General features: G+C 43.1%; 1 long non-coding RNA gene across 1 annotated transcript; it reads left to right on the forward strand.

Annotated features, from left to right (window-relative positions):
• Window positions 1–16,957: 16,957 nt before the first annotated feature.
• On the forward strand, window positions 16,958–18,449 carry LOC147664960 (uncharacterized). The gene is made up of 2 exons (XR_015305076.1): window positions 16,958–17,787; window positions 18,220–18,449. It is a non-coding gene; the product is annotated as an uncharacterized LOC147664960 (long non-coding RNA).
• The last annotated feature ends 8,843 nt before the right edge of the window (window positions 18,450–27,292 follow it).

Here is a 27,292-nt window from a genome sequence, read left to right on the forward strand (position 1 = left end):
GAGGAGAAAAGGAAAATGGACCGCTGGTTCTCATCCCTTACTTTGAAATATGCTTACTGGACAACCCGATCAGGAAATTTCTGCACATGAGACATAAGGGGGCTTCAACCAAACCAACAAATCCAGTGCACATATAAATGTTTTTATTTTATTTTGATTTGTAATTATTATGTGCTACGTTCCGGAAGCAGGGAGCACCCAGGCTCCCCTAAGCCAATCACAACGCAATGCAGTGTCGCGATTGGTCTGAGTGCCGTGATTCAGCGCTCAGACGGGGAATGGGAGACTGTGTATGTTCCTCAGCAGGCTGTGTATTACAGCCTGGTGAGGACATGCAAAGTGCGCATGACTGTTTGGCCAGCCCAAGATGGCTGGCCAAACTGTAATGCGTAGGGCTGAGCAGCTGACAGGAAGCTCCTGGTGGGGCTCTGATTTACTACTTATCTACATGATGTCCTTTACCGTACTACCGGTTATCTTCATGGAATAAAGAAACCTGAAATACTACCTTCCTGAGTGGACCTTCATCACTACACACTCCTTCCCCTGTGCCACCAGCCCCGCCATGCCCTAAGCCTGCCCCAAACCTACAAAGAATAAAATATAATAACAACATTATTATCACTTTATTTTTCCTGCTATGAAAGCAGTGGGGCAAAGCTCCTCCGCCTCAGTGGAGGAGCTGGCCCGGCCTGTGGATGAGAGAAGGATTTTGATCCTTGATTAAGGGATGAAAGTACTCATAAATGTCCTACCGACCCTCTGTGCCCAATTTTACTTAGGGATGAGACAGCAACAGGGACGGGGGCGGGGCCCTGGGAAGACCAAGTCAGAATAACAAATAGGGCATGCCTTTTACTTTTTGAATCCTGCAGAAATGTTTTAAACATTTTCCAAACGTTTTTGAATTTTGCTGGACTTTGCACGGTTCTTACAAATACATAATTTTGCCCAGTAAATGGTAAAAATGTAAAAAATGCACTTTCTTGTACTTTCCTACATTTTTCAATTAGCAGGTGTCCTGTGACCATAAATACCTTTGTCTGGGCCCTTCCCTTCTACAGACTGTCTGGCATTTTCACAGCTTTAACCTTTGCACTGGGCAGGTAATAAATCTAAGAAAGTGCTGTTTACCAACCAAACCTACGAACAATGCTGCAAGAAGACATTTAAGTAGTGAAGGCAATTGTAATGTAAATGGTGTCCGAATATCTGACGAAAAATATGTTGCGCACCGCTTTTAAAATGATCATACATTTTTCAAAAAATAAAAATAAAAAAATAAAAAATTAAATGAAGATATGTTTTATTCATGCGCCCTAGTCTAAATGACATGGGGTAGTTTAGCAAGTTAATAAGTAGTAAATAAATAAAAGTGCCATGTTGGTCTTGTTTCGCCATTTTAACTTGTCACTGCTTTACTAGGGATGACATGACAAGCGGCCTATTTCCCCTTTTGTAGTATTTCATTGTTAAACGATCCTATTAATGACGTGTAATCTGCAATACCTACGTTGTTCATGAAAGGTTACATATATTTAATTGAAATCATGGCTGTACAATCTTGCTTTGACCAACTGTGTCTTGGCATGCATTATAAACTTGCGAGCAGTATGTGAAGAAATAGCTAACTTAAATGTTTTAAAGGCAACCAGTGTTACAAGGAAAGTAAACCAAATAATTGGAAAAAACAAAAGTGCACACTGGATTTTTTTAGTGACACCCTTGAAAATGAAGGTGTAAAAAAATAAAAGTCCCAGCTTACAGGCTGTGGAAATTGCACATGTTGTTTGTTACGAAAAACTTTTGGTTAGGAGTGCACACACGTTTTTAATATGTTCTGCCTCTGTGGAAGGTCCCAGTGAATGTTCCTGATGAAGTGCTCAAATATATATAATGTGAGGTTCTTGTATAGGATTGGCCAAAGGACTTTAAGCAACAGTGACATAGGTGGATGTTTGATACAATTTTCCTCTTGGTAAATTTCGCTCCAAAAACTGCAAAAACATGGAAAAAAAGGAATTTGTGGAAAAAAAGCTGATTTACTCCAGGCAAACACTGATCATGTTTTTTGCTTTCAGTTTTTTAATCTCCCAAGGGACCAGTTCAGAGCATCTTGAACACAATATGTGATCTGACATTTGTAGGTTACTGTCAAATAGTAAATAATATGTTTTAAAGAAAGGAAATTAACCCTCTAGAGCTGTACGAAGATACAAATAATACAGGAACTAAAAAGTGACACACTCTCAGTGCTACATGGTATCGTAAATACTCAAATGCTATACACATTTCTATTAACATAACATAATTGTACAATGGATGGATGGATGGATGGATGGATGGATGGAGTGTGAGAGAGAAAACACATATTTCTTCAGAGATCCTGAGGTGAACATGCCCAAGGGGAGTCAGGGTACTGCCCCTCAGACCGGTTGTTGCCTCTGAAAAGCCCTCAGGATTGGGTCTAGTCAGTCACACGTCATGCTTCACACATGACTGAATCTGCCCTTTTCATAACCATGCCTGCCTGCAAAGGGGTGGGCTGGACGGGACTTAGTCATATTTTGCAGACTGTAGAACAATTTAAATAAAAAAGTTTGCTGCCTAAAGTTAGGGCTGGTGTCAGCCTTTCAAATGGAAAATAGCATAAGTGTCATGAAGCTTTGGGGGTTTGAAAACTGTGCCAAAAGATGGTTAATTTATGTTTCACGTTACCTTACAGACCGACGACTCTAAATGTACTCACCCCACCTTCAGCCCTGCCCTCTTATGGTGTTGTGTTGTTTACTCCCGTCACCTCAGCTCGCGCACTCTGTGGAACTCTCATCTCCTATTCTAAAATCATGGCCGTAGATGACCAATCAGATCCTTCTTCTCATGGTTTCTAGGGCAGTGAATAACCTGCAGGGGGCGGAAGAGCGCAGAGCTGCTGCCTCTGCTGGGCGGCAGCTGCACGGCCCCCGGCGCCCCTCGGGGGCTTCCTCTGAAGTACAGGCTCGGCAGCGCGACGCCGCTGGTGGGGCGAGGGTTTATTGCCAACAGGAATTTTGTCGACGGCTTCTTCCTTTGTGCTAAGCATGTGGAAGTATTTTCCCAGGAGGTAGAACATGTCAAAGAGCAGCGGTGGGGCCTAAACGATGCTTTCAACATCTTGAAATTGCTGTTTGTTGGCTCTTCGGAAAATAGCTCAGTGCCCATTTAGGGTGGGATGGGCAAGCCTGCCGCCATTGGTTCAAACTGAAGCAAGGAGGGCCTCCCTCGAGGGTGCTCGCCTCCACCGCAGCAAGCTCGGCACCCAATGAGGGAACACGTGTTATGGGGAATTGTGGCAGGAAAGAAAGAAAGAAAGAAAGCAAGAAGGAAGGAAAGAAAGAAAGAAAGAAAGAAAGAAAGAAAGAAAGAAAGAAAGAAAGAAAGAAAGAAAGAAAGAAAGCAAGAAGGAAGGAAGGAAAGAAAGAAAGAAAAAGAAAGAAAGAAAGAAAGAAAGAAAGAGAGAAAGAGAGAAAGAGAGAAAGAGAGAAAGAAAGAAGAAAGAAAGAAAGAAAGAAAGAAAGAAAGAAAGAAAGAAAGAAAGAAAGAGAGAAAGAGAGAAAGAAAGAAAGAAAGAAAGCAAGAAGGAAGGAAGGAAAGAAAGAAAGAAAGAAAGAAAGAAAGAAAGAAAGAAAGAAAGAAAGAAAGAGAGAAAGAGAGAAAGAGAGAAAGAGAGAAAGAAAGAAGAAAGAAAGAAAGAAAGAAAGAAAGAAAGAAAGAAAGAAAGATCTGTGCATTTTATACTTACACTTATCACTGGTGTAGATATTTTTAGGCTGTTCATAAATGTTTGAGACCTTAGATGTCCTTGTACTCAAGTGTGCCCCTAATTCGTGGCTGCAGGTTGTTAGCAGGCAAGTCCCTGATCTATTGCTCTGGGGCATGCGTTGTTATGCCATATGTGTGCTCTGCTTTTAATCTCCATCCAAAATTAAAAAGAAAAATATAGAAATCCCTTCTCCTAGGCACCCCTCACGAAAATATGGGAATGTTTTGTGCACTTCATTTCCTGTATGCACACTTGTACCAGCATGCCATGCTAAAATACGAATATAATTAAGGGGTGAAAAGCAACTGGTAATGTTTGTGAACAGTTACTGAGTTCCAGCTGTATAGATTTTCATAACATCCATATGGGCCCGTCAAGGATCCAATATGTAGGCCTTGGAGTCTCAGAGACCCCTCTGAGAGAGTCCACTGCGTATAGGGAGCCTCTCGCAAAAGAGATGGGGAAATGATGCCACTCCCCAGGGATCACAGTTTACTGGACTTTGGACGCAGCTATGACTTGTCTACCTCTTTGTGTCCCGTCACCTTCCCCCCTCCTCTTTCCATGCTGTGTCTCTCACCCTCCCCTCCTCTTTCCCTCCTCCATTCTCTGCCTACTTCCTTTGCTCCTACCCCCCTCCCCTGAATCCCTCCCCTTGCCTGCTTTTTCCCTTATGTATATGTTCTTCCTGTTTGTCTCCACCTTAACATGTAACTATGTTGCCATGCTCTAATAACTGTGTAACCTTTGTAATGATGTATCCCGCAACTATGGTCTGATACTCATGTAAAGCGCTCTGATACCTCCGGGTCTAGCCGCGCTATATAAAACCTTTAAAAAATAAATAAATAAATTAACAAATGACCCTCACGTTCCCCTTGGAACATCTATGTACCCACAACAAACGTAATTATGACAGAGGAAAAAATCTGGCATACTAGCTGCTTTTATGGAAATGATGGGATGGTAATTCCTTAAATCCTGGTTCCTTGAATCAGGATTTTATGATTTCCATCTTTTTGAAGCCGTAAGAGTAATTATATTTCGACACTGGAGTTGGTTGCTAATCTTTATAATTGTGCATATTGGAATTTGATGGTTCCCATTGGTTTCAGTTGGTATTTTCAGTTAACCAATATAATTTTCGATTACTTTCACTACTGAAATTTCAGGATCAGATTCACCAAACTTCAAAAAATGTTGTTATCGCTGCCTGTAAATTATTGATTTGGCAGTAAGTAAGTTACTTATTTCTGATAGTACCCCTGCATTTCCTTGGACACCAGGTATCAATTAAGCATAATTTAAGATGTCGATGTAAATAAATATAATCTACAGAAACCAATATCATTTTGGCCACAGGGCCTGCTGCAAGGCCTTAACTGAGTGTGAACTGTAAAAAGTCCCATTCTGTCCTGCATTCCCTAATGTGACTTTGTATCAGTAGGGAAATGTTCCTTTTTGATACTAAATAATAATAAAATAATGCACATTCGTTTTCTGTCTGTTGCCCAGGAAAAATACTTGACTTAAGCCAGGTTGGATCAGGAACACGCCAGTACCTGTGATCTTAAGAGTATTCTTATATTTTAAAAACCACCAACGCTGCTGTGGGTTTTCCTCCTTCGTGGATGCATAAGCCAACATTTAGTGTCCCTGGCCACCCTCTGGGATATGCGTTTACGTATAAGCTGAGCATTTATAGCTTATGTCACATATGTGCAACCTGGACTTTCATACTTTGGTAAATCACTGAGAGTTAAAATAGGCGTAATTTACAATTTCTTTGTGGCATACGTCTATTTGCAAGTTTAAAAAAAAGATTTCTGAATCGCTACCAAAGAGTCCAATGTCCGAAATCTTTGTGCTAAGACTGGGTGCAGGAAACTTTTATTTCAGTTCCTCAACTCGAATTCCCATCAGGGTTGCTTACATTTGCATACAATTTGACACCCAATTAAAAGTTACCTTTTGAAAGATCAAGTGGATGAATTGTCAGGATCATATATGGTACAAATGTAATAAAACTTTTATTTGAATTAAAGTGAAGAAGAATCACAGAATTGCCCACTTGGGATATATGGGGAACTATTAAGAATCCTGAATCACATAAACTATATGAAATAAGATTTTTTTGGGGATTGAGCTAGCTCTGTGATGTGATGGTACGGGTTTGAGACTATAAACCACATTCACTGAGTGTCATTTTTTTCTTGCACTTTAAAATGTGATATTGGGGATCTGATCACAGGTGATTAATTGAGCAATCACATATAATGTTATGATCATGTACAGCGCCTTATTAGCTTATATCTTTTGATTATGTAATATTAATGATGACATCAAAAAAAGTATATTGAGAATATTCTTGACTCTAAATTGATTCATTCTATAACTGTACTATGATGTCCAGTCTTTTTCATTTCTTCCCTGATTTAAGTTTATGAGATGCAAGTGTGAATATTATCATTGAATACCTGCAGTATATTCATGCATAGTATTCATATATGTCCTTGTTGAGTGGCGAGAAAGGTTCACTGAAGAACCAAAACACGTTGGTGTTCTTTCCACGCTTTAATGATTACATACATTTGCATCTGAGCGCATTAAAGTGTGGTAGGAACACCAATGTGTTTCGGTTCCTCACATTGAACCACAAAGCCTTCTTCCTACTGAAAAGTAGCGAGAAGAATTTATTTGAATGGAAACCAATCTTCATTCACTTGTTAACTGGGGTGACGGCGTATCCTTAACAGCCTGAAATTTATGTCTCTACCATCTCTTACAGCCTTACTTTTTGAGGCCTCCTAACTGCACTTTCGTGCTTTCTCTAGTATTAGAATTCCCCTTTTCTGTAACAGTTGAAGAGGGCATTTCCGTGAAGTCATGAGACTGATATGGACTGGCAGGACACATTTTGGTACACAAATGGTAGTGTTGAAAGGTTTGATACAATGGTTATTATCAACATTACTGCATACTGTTCTTTCTCAACAAAAAAGCTCTCTTTTCTGGTCACTTCGCTGTTAATCAAAGCAATGCACAAATTGCATGCAGAATTAATGTCGAACATGAGAATGCAGACGTCTCTCAAAGAACAGAGCTCAATAGTAATGCAGAGCATGCAAGGCCGACAAAAGACAGAAAATAAGAAACCTTGGCAGATTACATTTTCAACATCGGTAGGCAAGCACCCGTGTGTTGAACCGTATTAATTAATATTATGTGAATTAACATAGAGCATGCACTTTTCTCCTGAAATGTATACTGTTTAGGCGTATTTTGTAAATAAACTAAAAGCAACCCTACTATAAAGGAATAATCAGTATACGTATCAGTAAAATAATCTAAACTTGTTAATAGCTGATGGACTGTGCAGTTTTGTGTTGTGTTTTGCACATGACTCTATTCTGAGTGCTATTTAGATCCACCCCACATCAACGGGCAAGTCGGTGACTGCAGATGTATTTTTTTATCTCACCGGGGCAGAGAATCAAAGTTCATATTCATGGCAGTAAACTTCATTCTTGGTCCAAAACAAGATCCAAAAAGTAATAGAGCTTAAGTATTCCATATCTCATTCCTCTTGTCTTCATTCACCCACCAGTGCAGCATTATGTGGCACAATAAAGAGCACAGCTCTGGTCCTCATGCACAACATCAAAAACTTCCCACAGACTTGAGAATGGTGTGTACAGAAAACAATGAAGCTCCAAGCCTACCTATCTATAATTACTTTTAGAAGGTGTGCAATTGTGAAGAGACATAACCGAATCAAACGCTTTTAAATCGCAAATGTAATATACTGTCTTCTGCTGATGAACTTTTTCTCCTTGCTGCTCTCATGGGTGCTTCTTATGCAATATCACACATTGCGTAAGTCTGTGACATGCGTAAACGAGACAATTCTGAATGTTACATGCTACACCTGGCTGCTGTTTCAGGTTAGGCATTTATTACTATTCAAATAAACCCTTATAAGACAACTAAATGAACAATAGAGAATGGTAAACCATTCAATATCTTTAGATATGGTCCTAGTCAAGGGATTGGGAAGCCATAAACCGGGAGGACTTGGAGGGAAGTATTTATTGCTGTTTTAATGTTAAAGTGTCTTGACGGATCTGCAGCAATGCACATTTACAGAATAAATTATCTTACCAACTACTTTATAAATAAAACAGTGTTCATATGATATTTTTCCTCATGTGACGTCTGTAAGTTTTGAACTTGCACTTGTTACATTTGCGGTTTACAGGTGATAGGGCACTGTTTAAGCTGCAGGCCTGTGAGATGTCATAGCTGCTGCTCCTCCCTCTCTCTTGCATTCACTCAGGGCATGATTCCCAAAGGTCCGCTGCACTTGTGGCGTAGGCCCGCAGTCGTGGGGGAGTCTCCGTACTCGGGACGGAATCTCTGCAATGAAGATAGAGACTGTGTAGTTGTGGGGGAGTCTACGTACTCAGGGCATAATCTTTGCAATGAGGATAGAGACCGTGCAGTCGTGGGGAGTCTCCTCACTCAGGGCGGAATCTTCGCAATGAGGATAGAGACCGTGCAGTCGTGGGGGAGTCTCCTCACTCAGGGCGGAATCTTCGCAATGAGGATAGAGACCATGCAGTTGTGGGGGAGTCTCCGTACTCCGGGTGGAATCTCTGCATTGAAGATAGAGACCGTGCAGTCGTGGGGGAGTCTCCTCACTCGGGGCGGAATCTTCGCAATGAGGATAGAGACCGTGCAGTCGTGGGGGAGTCTCCTCACTCAGGGCGGAATCTTCGCAATGAGGATAGAGACCATGCAGTTGTGGGGGAGTCTCCGTACTCCGGGTGGAATCTCTGCATTGAAGATAGAGACCGTGCAGTCGTGGGGGAGTCTCCTCACTCAGGACGGAATCTCTGCAATGAAGATAGAGACCGTGCAGTTGTGGGGGAGTCTACGTACTCAGGGCATAATCTTCTCAATGAGGATAGAGACCGTGCAGGCGTGTGGGAGTCTCCTCACTCAGGGCGGAATCTCTGCAATGAAGATAGAGACCGTGCAGTTGTGGGGGAGTCTCCTCACTCAGAATGGAATCTCTGCAATGAGGATAGAGACCGTGCAGTCGTGGGGGAGTCTCCGTACTCGGGCCGGAATCTCTGCAATGAAGATAGAGACTGTGAAGTTGTGTGGGAGTCTACATACTCAGGGCATAATCTTCGCAATGAGGATAGAGACCGTGCAGTCGTGGGGGAGTCTCCTCACTCAGGGCGGAATCTTCGCAATGAGGATAGAGACCGTGCAGTCGTGGGGGAGACTCCGTACTCCAGGTGGAATCTCTGCATTGAAGATAGAGACCCTGCAGTCGTGGGGGAGTCTCCTCACTCAGAATGGAATCTCTGCAATGAGGATAGAGACCGTGCAGTTGTGGGGGAGTCTCCGTACTCGGGACGGAATCTCTGCAATGAAGATAGAGACTGTGCAGTCGTGGGGGAGTCTCCTCATTCAGGATGGAATCTTCGCAATGAGAATTCTCATTGCGGTGATTCCACCCAGAGTGTGGAGACTCGCCCATGGTTGTGGGGCCTCCGCCGCGAGTGTGAAGCCCCTTTGTGAATCAGGTCCTCAAGATTCACAAATGAATCACAGTGGAGGTAAAATGTGCCATTCTTGATAAGCACTGGCGTTCCACAGCTACCATAAAATATCTAATGTGATTGCTGGATACTAAAATGGAGTCCGACAACTTTTACCTCTCTGTAGAAGAATAGAAGCATGTGATGCAGGCCTGGAATGATTGTATGAAAGATGCCAATCCCAAACTGATTTTTTATAACGTCATTCAAGGGTCTTTAAATGTTTCCTGTTAAGATATAGCTACTTGGTCAAAGCCCGATGGAGCTACCTGATAGCTATAGAGGAGATGGGTTTTGGGACTTCCCCCTCGACCGTCACCTACCCAGCCGGACTTTGGGCCGAATTTCCTTCGTCTGTCTGCCGTATCTCCCTCCCACCCCTTTACCCTTACCCCCTTCCCCTCTACACTTCACTTATCTCGTTTTCTATGCTCTTGTAATTGTTTGTCTAGCAACTGATGTAAATTGGAACTGATGTAATCTTGTAATTTTGTGGAACCTCATGTAAAGCGCTCTGATACCTCCGGGTCTAGCCAGCGCTATATAAAACTCTTAAAATAAAGAAAATAAATAAATAAATAAAGCTCGGCCAAGCAGGATTTTCACTGGTTTGGTACAGTAGACGTGGTGGTAGTGTTGGAGACCTGGCAGGTTGTGGCATTTTTTATGATAAAGCCTGTCATGCTGTTGGGGGCTGGCCTGGTGCACTTCGGTGGAAAGCCAAGAAAATGGTGGTCACAAGATAAAGTTCTTGAGGATAAGACAGGAATTTATCCTACTAAAATGCTTTTGTGGAGTTTAAAGAACCAAAAAAGTGCCTTGAGACCCTTTGGGGTGATAGATGCTTTACAAATGCTGTCATTCACTCCCGCGACCATGGAGAATGAAATGGAAAAACCTTGTGATGGTTAAAGAAACTCTTAGACTGGCCTTGGCATGGCTCCATGGTGGGTTTGAATTTAACTGTTGGAGCAGTATATACACAAGTCTTATGAGCTTGCCCAAAGTTCCTGTTCTTCCAGACCCACATATTTGACAGCATCACCCCAACACCTGCAAGACTTCATTATTTCTGCATGCCTCGCCCCACTCGGTGTGGGGGGAAAAGGCCGGCGGAACCTATAGATGACATGAAGTGGTAACATACTTGCATCTGCAAAGAGACACTGTCTTTCTACTAGAAAATGGGTTGGGGCGCTTTTTTCCTATGGTTGGTGTGACTTAATGGTCAAATTTATGGTTTCTGAAGAAATGCTCCCTTGGAGCTTCAGCATTAGGTCCATGGCTTAAACTCTGCTTAAGGCAGGAGGCAGGGTTCATAGTAGGAGATTTAGGTGATCGGTTTATATTGGGGTTGATTGGAGGAAATTCAGTGATATGTGGTGAAAAATCTCCTTGATGATTGACATTCTAGAAAGAATGAAGTTCACAGAAGCTGGATTCCATTTTAGCTGTTGCATTATCAAACGTAAAGTTTAATGTTGATGACATCATCAAATGTAAGATCTTCAAGATAATGATTTTATCTAATATAAGAGATCGTGTATTCAGGAGAGTTTACAAATATTCCGAGTGGAGAATATTTTCCTTTTATTTGTTTACACAGACTTCTATTTGAGGTTCTAAATCTTGTTTGTGTCTCGAAAACGGAATCAAGTTAATGCCATGTATACGTCTTTTACAGTAAACAACACTGTTTCATCCCTTCTCTAAGGGAAACAACCTTTACGACGCAACTTTTACCACGCAGTACCTTTACAACGCAGGTTTTTCAACGCAAGTCATTACAACGACTTGCGCTGGGGGGCGCTCTAGGATAGGCAATAGTTTAATTTACTATCCAACACCTACCCTACTATCCACGGGGACTGGAGTTGGAATAGTAAATTAAACTATTCATTATCCAGCACCCCCCAACGCAAGTCGTTGTAACGACTTGCGTTGAAAAACCTGCGTTGTAAAGGCATGAGTGGTTAAAGCATGCGTTGCAACAACGTACATCCCTTCTCTAAACCCCGCCCATAGACAAATGTTTAATGAGGAAAATGTTTCAAAGAGAACTGAAGTGACTTACCAAAGATTACACAAAACATAACCCGGCCAGATTAGCACCCTCGTCGCCAAAGTTAGGTACGTGGCCCTCCTGGACCACACGGGTTTGAGGTGGCATAGCCACCTCCACCCCCTGGGACTGAGAGGCCTCCCCTCACCAGCAGAGAAGCCCTGTGCCGGTAATTATCGGCACTGTCAGGGACTGACTGCAGGCCCATTTCAAGTGATAACAGAACAACTGCATAATGTTGCTTTATAGCGCATGATTAATAGAAAATAATTACACGTCGTGGAAAGGGATGTAATATTTCTTACAAATTGACTGCAATGGTTTCCTGCAGATTAAAGGACTCTTCATTATTTTATCAGCCCTCCCGGAGCACAGTCGCTCGTCTGTGGTCGTGATTCAGTTCACGTTAAGGACTGCGCGAGCTGAGCTATTCCAGATGCGCGGATACCGAGGACCAGACGTTATGGGCTGTTTTCTGAACAGAGCTCGAAACACTGGACGCATTTGCCAGTGACAAATGTGTTTACTCTCCTCGCTCACGAAGTTGCCCCTATGCCTAATCGAAACTAAAACCCTACGCTTAATCGAAACTAAAAAATAAATGCGCCGAGCTCACCGTATATTTCAGGAGTGCGAGCAAGTTGCAGACTCGGTCGCCCCCAGAGGTAAAAAGTGGTATCACAGCTGCCCGCGTTCTTTCATTGTGAAGTTTAGGGCAGTGCGGTTTTGTCTTTTTGCTTCCAGGTAATTCGTAAGTGTAATTTCTAAAGTAACTGAATGTTGTGCCCTTGTATTACCACCGCAGAGATTAAGATTTTGCTTTTGATTATCATATCATGTGTATCCCAAGGGCAGATTGAACACACGCCCATCTAATCATCTGAAAGGCCCAGTTTTGTGTAAAATTTGAAGTGTTTCCCGTGCTGTCAACAAAGCCAGCTAGAAGCAAAGAAATCTAAATGTGATCAATCGCACAATTTTTCAGCCAGAAAACCGAATAGCCCCAGATGCTATGTAACTGAGAAACCGAAACCACGCATTCCAACACTTAGTGAGTGGTGTTTGCGTTATCCATTGACTTGCAGTTGAAAGGTGGATACTTTTGAAGAGTTTAAAAGTTTGAAAATCATCATTATTCTATTCAAATAAAAAGCTATTATCTGCTTGAGGGGCTGGTATATTCGGGCTGCCCTAACATTCACGCATTAGTGTGCCAACTCTGCAATAGGTCCCAAAATAGTCCAGGAAAATGGGTTCCCTTATCCCCAGATATGGAATTAATAAAAACATCTATTATTTGCGACTTGGACCTCGGTGCAACTGAACTTGATACACGTCTGCTAGCTACGCCCCTGCAGTAAAAGAGACATTTCATGCGTGGGAAACAAGTACAAGATTTGATTATCCGTGGTTATATAGCACGTGGGGCACGCGTTAAGAGATTTTTCAAGTGCTGAGCCAGACCAAAATGTTTCCTTGACAGATGCATTTTGTACACGTTGTTTTGTGATGTATAACGCTGACTCTGATCTCGGGTGAGCTTGACAATCCTGTTGTAAGCGCCTTGTTTCGCCAAAAATAGCGTTTTCCTCCGGCTCCAAAAGATTTATGTGTGTTGAGGCAGGGAGGAGGTGCTTCCCTGTGCTTCGCAGTGGCGGGAGGGGCGGGGGAACCCATGCCCCTCTCAGCCAGGCCGCCCCCAGTGAGCGGCCTGCTGCTGCTCGCCAACTTTTACTGCCCTGCCAGCCGCATGGCGATCAGCAGATGTTTCTTGCTTCCGTCTGTCTGCGCGCTGAAAACGTTTGAAGTGTGTGTTCTGCGGCCACACAGCACTTTGTCTCGCTTGCTGGCGGCGGTTTCCTTTCCAGCAGTACTCACGTGACGAGAGCCTCAAAATGTGTACGTTAATGTAATACTACATATATCGGGTGTGGGTTGTGTCACAACATATCGAAGGACAATACACTGCTGGTAAACTTTTATGGTATCATTTCTGTGGTAAAGGGACACATGGCAAAATGGCTTCCAAAGTTCCAACTGCCCTTTCTAATTTAGGTGTGTGCGAAAATTGCATGGTTTGCTTATGTGTAATTACGTGAAATTTGGGCAAAATGTAACAAAATTATGTGAACTGCAAATCCATTAATAAGCTCTGTTTTAGTGCATTATATGACCTTCTGTCAATTTTTGACACAAGGTCACATTTCACACTAAAAAGGCACTAAAAATAAAAATAAAAGTGTTACGAACAAACAGTCTCTCGTTTTCTGGTTGTGCCCACACAACCATAGTGCCACATACAGCAACGTAGTTACGCGGCATGGTGTAATGTCAGCAATTGTGCATACAAGGATAACGTGAACTTTGCGAAATTATGTGAATTACACCATCATAATTTAAATTTCACCTCGGTCTAAGTTCATATAAATGAACACAAATACTTGTAGCGTGAAAGGGTTAATGCGACTCATTGGAATTCTAAAAACATCTGTGGGGCCAGCATCTCCTCTCAAACATAAGTAAGATAAGATCAGATGCTCCATGCAAACCTCACTTGCAAGTCATTGTTTTGCATGAGGCTGCCTGGGTAGGGTAACTACATGTTGCCTCCGTTTATAAGGCAGGCTACTGGTTCTTATCAAGCCAAATGTCATGATTTTAGATGCCAACATGGAATCTGTTGTGACCTAATTGTCAATGTTCGAATTTTCATCTATGTTGACTCAGACGTTCATCCTGCCGATGTCAAATCAATAAATAAAGAGTAACATTATTAGATGTTATGAACAGTTCTAACAGTCAGGCAATTATACCAGAGCAGGTGCTTCAAAAGTGAAATTAATATATCGACTTGTGTGAAATGTTGAAGCTAGTCCTGTGTCAGGTAGGGAAGGCGTGTGTGCATGTATCTGTGTGTCCTTGGTCATAGCTGGCAGGGGATGGACGATTCCAAGCGTTATTAATTTGGTCAAAACAGATCCTATTCTTTTTTTTTTAAACAACCCTTCCTGAAATAGTTGAGCTCCAAGGGTTGAAAATGGGTAAGAAGGGTCTCCTCTGCTGTGAAGTGAGAGATGGTTGAGGCAGTGAAGAATATACAAGCTTTCCCTCTAGGGTGTCTACTACCTTAAAGAAATGTGAAAGTGTGCAATTGGTTAATCCACAAATCTAAATGTTGCTTGTGAGCCAATACAGGTTTTAATTGATAGACTATAGAATTTGTCCTTTTAATGGAAATCTATAAAAAAAAGGTTTAAAATAGGCACAGCAGTTTCTTCCCCCAAAAATACCTCCTGGAAGTGCCGTTAACATTTAAACAAACTTTTTGTACATTTTGCAACAGCCTATTTACAGTGTCTTCAACCTTAAACTATGAGCAATATGTTTGTTTAAATAATGACATATATTCACAATGCTTTCAATCACCTCTTGGACCGCTTAGCACTATAAATACATGTCACTTTTTCGCAAGTGCACTAACCAGGATTCAAATCAGTGACCGACGTGTTACACCAACAGCCAACTGAAGTGATTGCATTTACCAACTGAGCTTTCCTACCAGAAAAATGAATTTCTCACAGATTGATTTAAGTTGCATTTATTTATCATTTGCAAGTTGTGTATTTAAAAAAATAAACCTAAGTATGCTGTTCTGTTGAGAGACATACTGTTCTGTAAGCTAAGTCAGAGAATCTATCTCTAGCTGTTAGCGGGTACTCTTGGAAGCATATGCTTTTAGGAACAATTGCTCTCACCCGCAGGTGACATGCTTCATCATCGGGCTATGCTCTGCGCCGGTGGGCCCTGCAAGGGCACTTTACAGGAGTTATTTTGTAAAATGCCTGATGAGCACAGCTGGACAGAGAGTGGTATGTCCAGTAGGTGAGAAGATTGGCAAAAGTGTGACACTAAAATCAAGTATTGTCAATGTATTTAATGTGATCCCAGTGGTCAATGATGAGATTGAAACTATCAGAGGGATCTGGAAATAATGCTCCCTATGTCTGTTTGCAATGGAGTGTTGATCACCTATAGACCTGCTAATGTGCTAGGGTCTACAGTCAAGGTCATTATATTATGTATGCATTTACCTGTAGGTGAAAGAGCAACAAAACAGAGAATATTTTGTTCTTTTTAGACCCTGTCCCACAATCTCTGACCTGCCCCCTTACTCAGGATCACAGTTATCACAGTTCCCATACTTTTCTTTATTCTTCCAAGTGGTATCTATCCCTACATTCCATCAGAAGTAACTGGTTTGTTTCTGAAAAGTGAATCTTGCATGTAATGACCTGTCTCTCTGTGTGCAGGATATCATACTTCATGTAACTGGCTCCTTACTGTGCAGTATCTCTACCTCAAGTAACTGGTTCCTTACTGTGCAGTGTCTCCTACCTCAAGTAATTGGTTTACTGTGCAGTATCTCCTACCTCAAGTGATAGGTCTCTTACTGTGCAGTATCTCCCACCTCAAGTAACTGGTTCCTTACTGTGCAGTGTCTCCTACCTCAAGTAACTGGTTCCTTACTGTGCAGTGTTTCTACCTCAAGTGATAGGTCTCTTACTGTGCAGTATCTCCTGCCTCAAGTAACTGGCTCCTTACTGTGCAGTATCTCTACCTCAAGTAACTGGTTACTTACTGTGCAGTATCTCCTACCTCAAGTAACTGGTTCCTTACTGTGCAGTGTCTCCTACCTCAAGTAATTGGTTTACTGTGCAGTATCTCCTACCTCAAGTGACAGGTCTCTTACTGTGCAGTGTCTCCTACCTCAAGTAACTGGTTCCTTACTGTGCAGTGTCTCCTACCTCAAGTAACTGGTTACTTACTGTGCAGTATCTCCTACCTCAAGTGACAGGTCTCTTACTGTGCAGTGTCTCCTACCTCAAGTTACTAGTTCCTTACTGTGCAGTGTCTCCTACCTCAAGTAATTGGTTTACTGTGCAGTATCTCCTACCTCAAGTAACTGGTTCCTTACTGTGCAGTGTCTCCTACCTCAAGTAATTGGTTTACTGTGCAGTATCTCCTACCTCAAGTAACTGGTTCCTTACTGTGCAGTGTCTCCTACCTCAAGTAATTGGTTTACTGTGCAGTATCTCCTACCTCAAGTGATAGGTGTCTTACTGTGCAGTGTCTCCTACCTAAGTTACTGGTTCCTTACTGTGCAGTATCTCCTACCTCAAGTGACAGGTCTCTTACTGTGCAGTATCTCCTACTTCAAGTAACTGGTTACTTACTGTGCAGTATCTCCTACCTCAAGTGATAGGTCTCTTACTGTGCAGTGTCTCCTACCTCAAGTTACTGGTTCCTTACTGTGCAGTGTCTCCCACCTCAAGTAATTGGTTTACTGTGCAGTATCTCCTAACTATAGTAACTGGTCTCTTATTGTGAAGTAACTCCTACTTCAAGTAACTGGTCTCTTATTGTAAATTATCTCCTACCTCAAGTAACTGGTCTAATCCTGTGCAGTATCTCCTACCTGAAGTAACAGGGGTCTTTGTGTAAAGTGTAAATTGCATCTAGTTACTTGTTTCTTCCTGTGCAGTATATCACATCTATAGCAGCCGGTCTCTTTTGAACATTATAAATGGTCTCTATGCAGTGCATCTTAGTTCTAGTGACCATTCTATGTCTGTATGCAGCATATCGCACCGCTGGCGACTGTTTTCAGTCCATATTGCATATCTTACCTCATAGTATCAATAGAGTGTCAGGAAATAAATGAACGAGAAATTTAGTATTAGTCCACTGATATTTTTTCTGAACAATGTCAATTGCAGTTATATAATACAGACACCTGTTGTTTTAATACTGTCATTAACGTGCACATGTTCTAATTTGAGATAATGCTTGACACCCTAATGTAGTAAAACAACAGAAACGCAAGAGGGCCAGGCAGGACCTTGCATTAATTTCTCCAGCTGCAGATATGAGTGGGCAAGTTATTGTGCGTCTTCCTCGCACCCCTCTCCCGTGTACGTGTAGAATTCATCTTAATTGTGCCAGAAAACCAGAGTGTTTGTCCCCCCCCCCACCCCCCCTCCGAATAAACGCAGTGCGTGCTGTATAAACCCCCAGGCCCCTCACACTGTAAACAGGCTCCAGGCAGTGCGAGGGAAAGCACGCAAGCCCGGGCCTGAAGCACTTCTGCACAAAACGACATTATCTCCAGTCGACCAAAGGTTAATGCGTCTTATTGTTTTGAATTAGGATGAATACAATAAGTTCGGCTGGTGGGTCGGAGAGATGAACGGGGCCATTGGCCTGGTGCCTAAAGAATACATAACGGAGATGTATGACATCTGAGAGGCCGGGTAAGTACTGCGTAATCCAATCTGTGCTAATGGCGCACATGCCCTCCTGACGCGCGCGCTCTTTCCTGAACATTTGCTGCTCACAGACAGGGGCAAACCAAGGAGCTCTGGCACTTTCATTTATACAGATACAAGCGCAGGGCTACATGCAAGTTTTACAACCCCGCCCCCCTTTATAAATAAATAAATACTGCTCAATGGTCTCGTTGCTTGTCTGCACAAAATGGCTGCGCATTAACTGAGGGGCCGGTTTTAATTCGAAGAAATGTATCTGTGTCATTTTGTAATGCTGTGTTAAAATGCTATCTTCTTTAGCAAATGAAAATTCGAGTTGTTTCTTTTCTTGTCACGCGAGTGAGCTGTTAGTGTTTGTTTACAGTCTGTCTGTGTTTTTTTTTCTAATCTAGCAGTCTACTGTTTTTTTTCCCATAGGCTCGCTGCACCTACACAACAATACGAAGGAAGTCGAGGGCCATTTTATAAGATAATCGTACAATGAACTTGACGTCTGAATGCAGTGGAGGCTGACTAAAATAGCTACATATATGAATTAAAGATCGCACACGTATTTTCTATGAATATGTGTAAAGGCATTTATTTAACTGATCTGTACTTCGATAATCTTTTTGCTGTGACTCAAACAACCTTTCACTTCTAAACAACTTGGGGTTGCTGCTCGTTTCTACTGGTACTTGTCATCATTCTGCAAAATATACTGTATTTTATTGTGGCAACGCTTATGATGCACTTCCTTCTACCAAAGAAGCCCTATAGCGCTTTCAATTGTTTTTGTTCCTAAGTCAGTGCCATTTTACTGAAAGGGAGAGATTTTTGTTTTAATTACGTCAGTATTTTCCCATTGAAGACACTAAGTGGCCCCCACTCATGTGTGAAAATTTGCTAATCAAGGCTTTTCAGTCAACAACATTTTGCATTTTGGGAGACCTGAGCCGATTTTTGAAATGGCAAAGCCATACTTTAAGTCCCAGCATGCAACATACTGTTGCTTAAAAAGTCAGGAAGGCCAGAAAGTGTCACAAATGTCCCTATGCCACTGCTACGTCATCCAGTTCAGAGTATGAGGGAACACAATGAAAATGTACCTTTGCCTTGTTTAGCTGCAAGGCACTGCCTCAGACAAGTCCCATACAAAAGTGACTCCTGCAGAATCCGGAACAAGGTTATTATCTAATTTAGGGGGAAAAACGAGAAACCAAATAAAGCACACATTATGTTTTTCTTCCTCACAACCTTGAATGAGTGTACTTTTGGCATGCTTACAGTTTCTTAGCACGTCCAATTAAGGATGGAAAGTGCAGCTACTTCAAGTGAAGAGGATCACCCCATGCGTTGAGGTGGAAACATAGGTGTCCTGACTCCACCTCACCTATCCACACTGCTCCCTGTGGGTGTCTCTTCTAAGTTCCCCCTTCTGCATTTACTATGATCAGAAGACAGCTTGCCTCTCCATTGTGTAGTTTCCCTCCTCCCACGCTTTTGTTTTTGTTATCAATCTAACTTGGATCAGCAAACAGAAAGATGGTGTTTGCCTCATTTTGTAGGCGTGCACATTCCTGGTGTGTGTGCCTACGAAATGGCGCTGCTGGCTGCGTGTGCCTTTTTTTCTGCTTTTAAAAGCCATACTGCACTGCATCTGGTATGCTGGACAGCAAATCTAGAACTTTGGCAGAGCCAATAGATCCTAAAGGTGATTTTTATCAATGTTTGTTCTTTTCTTTATTGCAAATGCTGAATTACAAGTACCAGAGTACACACAGTGAAAAACAGGATTCTTTGTACTGAGGCCTCACATAGTAAAATGTGACTCACATACGAGTAAAGCTATGTGCGGGCCTGCCTCTCGCCCACTGTGAGTCAATCATGTGTGGGTCTGCCTTCAATCGCTGTGAATAAACACTCTCTGTGGGTAAGTCTCTCAAACACAATGAGTAAATCTATGTGGCTCTGCCCATCGCCCACTGTGAGAAAAACTGTGCAGGCCTACCCCTCAACATCCATCCAGTTTATGGAAAACTCAGTGCGGACCAAGCCTCACCATCCATTGGAAAGAAAATTCCACGGTGGCCTAGGACGTCCACCCTTCCGTCGTGAGTGTCACCTGTTCTCCACCCACTTGAGCAAAACGTTCCCTAGCTGGAGTACCCCTCCCCTTTAGCCACCAGGAGTAAAACTCTTCTCGGCGGTGCTCTCTGCCTCCATCCACTGCGGAGCAAACTCTGCCTGAGCCAAACACGCCCTCCAGCCACTGTGTGTAAAAGTACATGGACGTCACCCTCGGTGTGAATACAGCCCTGCGTATCTTCCAGCAAATTGTCTTTTTCCATAAATGTTAGTGTAATTTCTGTACTGTTGGGCTTAATGTTTTCTCGAGGAAATAAACAAATCCCTATTAATAATGAGGTGTCCACATTTTTTGACGAATCCAGTTAAATAAAGAGTATCGACGTAGATTGCTTTGTATGAGCATAGTGAGGATCCCCCCTCTTCATTCTAGTCACCCCTAAATAAAGCTTCTATTTTAGATAGATGGGTGTGTTGCAGCAGCTCCGTGAAGTTTACTGCCTTTTGTCACTGGATTAAATTAATCATCGAGTTTCTGTATAATAGAAACAATGCAATGTTGCGTATCTGTTCGTGTACCTAGAGCTTTTTAGATAGGTTTCTACAACTAGCATTCGCCGTTTTTTTGGTATCTATTTATTTACCACAATAAATCCAGGGCTGCGTTTTGGACACCTCCCCTTTAAGGGAGACTTTCACTGGCTGTGACGCCACACTGCGCCGCCAGGGGGAGCACTCCATATCTTCGATGCCACTAGAGGGCGGCGCGGGTACGTTTCAAGGTAGTGAAAAGTCAGCATTAATTCAGCTGCTAGCAACATAAAACATCAATTGGGGGATGAGATCCAAACACTGCGAAAATCGCTAAGGTCTAGTGAGAAACAATGTATCTATAACGACCACCACCAACGTATCCGCATGAAAAATGAATAGGTTACTTCGAAGCACCCCGGGATAATACAATAGAGACGATGCACTCGTACCGCCCTCTGCTGGAGACTGGAGCGAGTTCAACTCAGAAGGCGACGCAGAGGGCAGCGTGCCGCACAGAGTTCATTTACTGTACAGTCTTCATAACAAATATGCTAATACCCCTCTCGGATGTAAGAAGGCAGTCTATTCGTCAGCGTGGTCACGTGATCTCAATGTCTCAAATCGTCAGCAGCATAAGAGCCCCTATGTTCTCTCTGCCATGCTGGGCTTGCTGTGCACCTGCGCTGTTTTATTTTCGTAGCTCGCCGCCCCCGTTGTCAATTAGAGGTGGATATAAATGTATTCTAACACACGTGTTTCAGTGCAGCGGTTTGATGCATGATGGTTTAGAACGAAGGCGAAAGCACCATAGGAGACCCTCTAAGTGCACTGCGCATGCGCAACGGATGCCAGCCAATCCCTGTACACGGAAGGAGGAGCTCTTTCAGTGGAGTCACTCCGGTACACAGAAGAGGAGAGTGCTTTCAGTGTACCCAGCGCTCTTTTCTGTGCGGTCAGAGCACTGGCTTCTCGTCGGATAGTTAGACCTGCCTGCTTAGTGGTCCCCTACCGTGTGTGACACGTTCATCCAGCCATAGCATTGTACCTCGAAAAAGTGTAGTTCTAGGACCTGCAGTTTAATTTGTTACTTTGTGGTTGGATTTAAAATCCCATCATGCAAAGTCCTGTTGGTGTGAGGCCACTTATCGGCTATTTTTCTTTTCAACTTTTTTTTTTCACAGCACTTACAGTTGAGTTGAGTCATATTACTGACTGCATCAGGTTCTTTTTTCTGCGAACTCCCTCCTATTGCATGACATGTTTTACGTTACCATCGACGGAATCTGTCCAAGTCCCATGACGCACATGGCGGAAAGACTAGGATGAGCAGATAATGCAACGTAGTTTCGTTGGATCAGTGGAGAAACAGAGCTTGGTTTGGGGGCATCCCTGCAGCGTGGACAATAACACTCATTTGTGTGCAGGATGTTTTTATAGGCATCTGTGGCATATCTGGGTACTGCCCCCCTCCCCTGTCACCAGGGCTATTTTTAATCCCAAAACATGAAGCATACTAGCACTTGCAGTTCCCCTTTCCCACTATAAAGATGGCTTAGTGGTGTTTGCTAAAAATCAAATTGGGTGATAGTAACCCCTGTCGAGGTACTGCAGCTCCCACTTGCTACCTACCTACCCTTAGTTCAGCAGGAGTAGTGGCACCGCGCCCTGGGTGTAAAGGACACTTTGCTGCCCGAATTTTGCTATATTTGACTCCCTATCTTTGGGAGGGGGGGGGTTAATTCTATCCTACATTGCTACTACCGATGACGGCCACAATCCATATTGCACAATGGGAGACAGTTAGTTTGGTGTACATCACAGACCGCGCAGCTTTTCTGAGATATGCTCATGATAACGTATGAGGGATCCAAAAAGCGCAACGCCACAGCAATTCATTTACTGAGTCTCTTTAAGAGCTTGTAAGTGAAAACAAAAACATTGACTGAAACCAAACGTAGCTTTCATCTTTCTTTCAGGCAGCCCCATCCTGATCTTCAGCCAGCTACACCAAGCATGCTCGGACTTGCAGTTTCACCTTTTCTGCTACAAGTACCTACATAATAGCCCCGGCATGCTTAGTGTGGTGACGGAAAAAGCAGCACCGCTAATAGTTGACAGCAATTCATACGTGAACCAAGGCACAAGATGACACAAAAGCCAACATTGTAAAGTGAGCGTGCCAGCGTCTCGTGCAGTCTAGGGGCGAGGTTTTGAGTAGGATAGTTGAATATTTGCTGTCCTTGCGCTTTTTCCTGTGTATCGCCTATTATGTGATTTATCTTTTGTGTGTAGGTTGTCTACACAAGGATGTATGACGTTACAACGCATACATTTACCACGCATGCCTTTACAACGCGGTTTTTACATCGCAAACCTTTACAACACATAGCGCTTTGGGGTGCTGGATAGTGAAAAGTTTAATTTACTATTCCAACTCCAGTCCCCGTGGACACTAGGGAAGGTGTTGGATAGTAAATTAAACTTATTCCCTATCCTAGAGTGCCCCCCAGCGCAATGCGTTGTAATGGTTTGCGTTGTAATGGTCGCGTTGTAATGGTAGTGCGTTGTAAAAGTTTTGTTGTAAAGGTTGTATACCTCTACACAAGCATGGAAGCCGTTTGTGCATTCCCGTTTTGAAGACTCATTCTACAGGGTACATGTTTGACTGTTAATATAGAGCATGTACCACTTTTGAGAGGATTTGCATGCTCCACTGAGTGGTTTATTCGGTAGTGAGCAATAGAGCGCACCACGGCTGTCCGTTGGCGTCTCCTCTGACACTGTGAAGTTCATGTTCGCGCGCCGGGTGTGTGTGTGTGGTGTTGGGGGTGGGGGGTGGGGTATCGGATTAAGCCTTGCTGCCAGAGGGGGCAGTGCTATACGGTGATCCTTCATTGGGAGCACCTGCACACTTTTTAACCTCCATCAAACACTTCTCTTATTCTCTCTTGCCCTTTCCTGTGTTTAAAAAAAACCTTTTCTTACGTTGACTCGTTAACTTTCTTCTCTATATTTCTTGCTTTTTTTCCCTTCAAATGCACGTCTTCGTTTTACTCTATCTCCTGACCCTTTGTACTTCTCCCATGTCTTTTTCACTTTCTCCCATTTTACGCCACTTCTCTTTCTTTACCCCCTTTCTTAGGCATTTGTCCAGAATCACAGGGGCAGATTTACTACTTCTGACGCATCTCTGCTAATCAGCAGGGATGCGCGAGAAGAGTTGCGATGCATCTGCCCATCCGTTCGCCACCACTGATGCGCCGCATTTACAATGCGGAGTACGGATGGGCAGATGCGTGTCGCATCCCCCGTCGGAAAGGCGGCGCATTGCTGGAGTTGCGTCGCAAGCATGACGCAGCTCCAGCAAGGCTCGGGTGCCCTATCCCTAACATGATGCATTAATCCTTACGCCTGCTTCAAGCAGGCACAGGGTTTTGACGCAGCATGGCCTGAAAAGTGACTGAGTGAAATCACTCAGCCACTTTTAGAAGGCGTTCCTGCGCCGGAACGCCCCCCTCCCCGGGCAGGAATGCCTACATGTGGCACAGGGCTTTACATGTGATGCATCTCCCAGATACGTCACGTAAATACCCAGCAGCATGGCGCTGGCTTTGCGCCACCGCTGCGTCACAAAAATCACAAAAGTGGCGCAACTGTGGCGTAAAAGAGGTGCAATGGGCTTGTAAATCTGCCCCTGGATGTTGATCTGACGCTCCCAAAGTCAGCAGCTCTGGCCGTAATACCACATCTTGTAAAGTAATTTAATTAACATTACGTTCCGGGGAAGGCTCTGCCTGCCTGTTTTACTCACTTTAAAGTAATATCCACACACTTATTTATATGGTACATAAAAATCCAGCGTTGTGTACAGCAGTTTGCAATGCATAAATATATAAAATATAACTAATAAACAGGCTGACCCGGCAGTGTAAGCGAGTACTAGAGGTGATTATATGTCAACTATTAAACTGTTTCTTTGGAATTACTTCGCGCTTTTATGAACGTTCTGCCCATCCTTTGTGACTTCCCTGTTAAACTTTATTTACCTTTCTGCAACGGTTGGACTTTTTTAAAATCAGCAAAAGCATTTTGGAGTCTGTTAACAGCTAAATAATCTCGTGGCTACTATCAAGCACGAAATCGATGCCCCGCCCGTTCCACCTTCGCACGACATCTAACCTAACAACTACCCTTGTTTTGCTTGCAACACTGGGGCGAGCGCACGTCCTGCACTACCCAGAGCGGCCAGTAGATGGCAATAGCGCGTCACGTCAGGATAGTAAGTCAGCATTCCCCTCCCCCACGAAGTGCTCTTTGTAAAGCCAGACTGACAGGCCTATTTACCATTCGAAATATTTCTGTGTGAACATTTTCCAGAAGAGGGAGTCATTTGCCAACAAATGATCGTCTGTTCCCCTCCCCCACCACACGTTTCCCTCTCCGACACCACAATGAGTGGCATTCCCTCTTTCACGGGTTCGTTTGATGTTAACCAAAAATGTGCCCCTTAGCACCCGTAGTAAAGCCCTAAGCATGAAGGTATGCTGGGCGAATTTGTTGTAAGCACTGAAGAGGACGTCGGGGCAGTCCCATGGTGCTCGAGCAACGAATGGGGTCTGATTAAATGTATTTTAATCGCGGGGGACTAATTGAACACAGCTAAAATGGCGCGTCAAGGTGAATGCATTACGAACTAGCTTTCAATAACATATGGGGTGTTTATTGTTAATTTACAGTTGATCTGTCTTGTTGTGGAAAGATGAGGGGTCAATTGTGTTTACAGTTGCTTGTAAACCATGTTTCATGCGCATTATGACACCAGGTTATTTGTTCTGCCCTGAAATTGCACGGAGCAGCCATTAGATCTGACAATAATGTTGCACTCTGCGCATCGAGCAGGTTCATACAAAGTTTAATCGTTTGCAAAGTGTTATGGCGCTAATAATTCAACAGCCTGCTGTGATGCTAATGAAATTACTTTGTTATGATTAATTTGGAAAATAGTGTGTTGATTGTTGTAATTAAGCACAACAAGGTGAAGTAAATGATTCCAGCGCCATCTGGAACCCAAACTCGATGAAGAAATCAAATGTGGCTGTCTTTGTGCAAGTGTTCAGAGGGGGGCACAAAGGATGTGGCCTCCGGGCGGATAAATGTGCAGCCGCGACGTCCCCAGGCTCGAAGATTCCTCATCTGCTCCCGCCCCTGACACAACGCCCCCTCCACGTACAGCGATAACAATGCAGCTTTGTCGCCTAAAGAAGCCAAATCCATGTTTATAACCTCTCATTTTTTTATTTAGATGATACGTTGTTTTTTTTCTCCAGAGAAGAATTTATAGTTGTGTTTTTTCTCCTCTATGAATTGGAAACAAATCCAGTTTAATTTACTATGTGCTTTAACTAAACGACACAGGAATATTTCGTTTTGAAGTAAAACGATAGTTCATACCCCCACCTACGTTCATTTTTGTTAGGGGATGTGCCCCTCTAGCCCCCCTGCCTGGGATGAGGAGGGGCGCTAAATGGTAAACACATATAGTCACAAAGGCTCATGTGGGGTGGTTTCCACCAATCCCCTTCATTCTCTCGCCTTGTAACGTTGACATCACCCTCGCTGCTCTGACGTGAGGCAGTTCCTATAGTGGCTGCACTATCTCCTGGACGCGCGTGCCCGACGGTCCATGCCGTGCGCGCGGTGACAGATTTTATGTGTAAAACTAGCGCAGGCCGTCGATCTTGTCCACAGTGGCACCCTACTACACCCGCCTGCCTCGTTTATCTCGCGCGTTCACCTGTCAAACGTCACCGGGCCTGCAGGGTCGGTCTCGTGTTTAAAGCAGAGCTTGTCTCTGCTTATCGCTCTGATGTTTGTGGAAAACCTGTTTATCCATTGTTATGATTCGCTTACGTGTGAATTCCGATCCCGCAAACTGGAGCGCATTCCACCAGCCCCAGGGAAACGTGATGATTCAGGTTTGTCACACTAAGCACAAATGAGAACAAAGGCCACCGCATGTTCACCTTCTTTATAGCTTGAAGAGTCACGTGCTACCAGAAAAACAAAAAAGAAACAGTGTTAGTAAACTTGTCATTTAGAGCGCCTTCTTTTTACAATAAACAATTGCATAACATGATAACATCTAGGGCGAAAACGAATTGGTGCATAAGCACATAAAATGATCAAGTGGGAATTTTACAACTACCCCAAAAAGACCACCACCCACTTTTAATGGTGCTGTACCTTTATTTTGGAGTTAAATATCGATTTCTTTTTTAATGTTGCTCACCTAGGTTAAGTACAAGCAACGAAGGCTGTGTGATTCCTGTCTCAGGCACACTCTGCACTAGCGGGGTAAAGGCAGGGCTTCATTTTTTTATTAAATATATGTGAAAGTGAAAATAAATGTACCAGAATAACGTGTCATTTAAAGCAACTGCGCTTTTAAACAGCCAGTCACTTATTATTGCAATGCAAAGGTCAGTTTTGAGTTTATCACAGTGCAGCAAAATTTACATGATGAAAACACTTTCCACTGTCAGAGATTGCACATAATTACTTTCCACGGGAAAACAACTGTCCTAACAGTTCTAGCTCTCTTAATGTGATTTTGCCATAGGACACATATTCAACCCTTTGCCTCTTGGTTTTGGTTGAATGCCTCTTGTTAAAGCAAGTACACATGAAAAAATTCCATGGCATACATGTTATTTATTTATTTTATATATTTAAAGAGTTGTATATAGCGCTGGCTTGACCCGAAGGTATCAGAGCGCTTTACATAAGGTTCCACATAGTTGCAATAATACATCAGTTACAAGTTACCAAGGACACCAGTAAAAACCTTTAAGGATCATGGAAGAAAAGGAAAATGGAGTGAGGAAGGGAA

The sequence above is a fragment of the Lissotriton vulgaris genome, unplaced genomic scaffold (genome assembly GCF_964263255.1).
Source record: "Lissotriton vulgaris unplaced genomic scaffold, aLisVul1.2 SCAFFOLD_2821, whole genome shotgun sequence".
NCBI classification, from domain to species: domain Eukaryota; kingdom Metazoa; phylum Chordata; class Amphibia; order Caudata; family Salamandridae; genus Lissotriton; species Lissotriton vulgaris.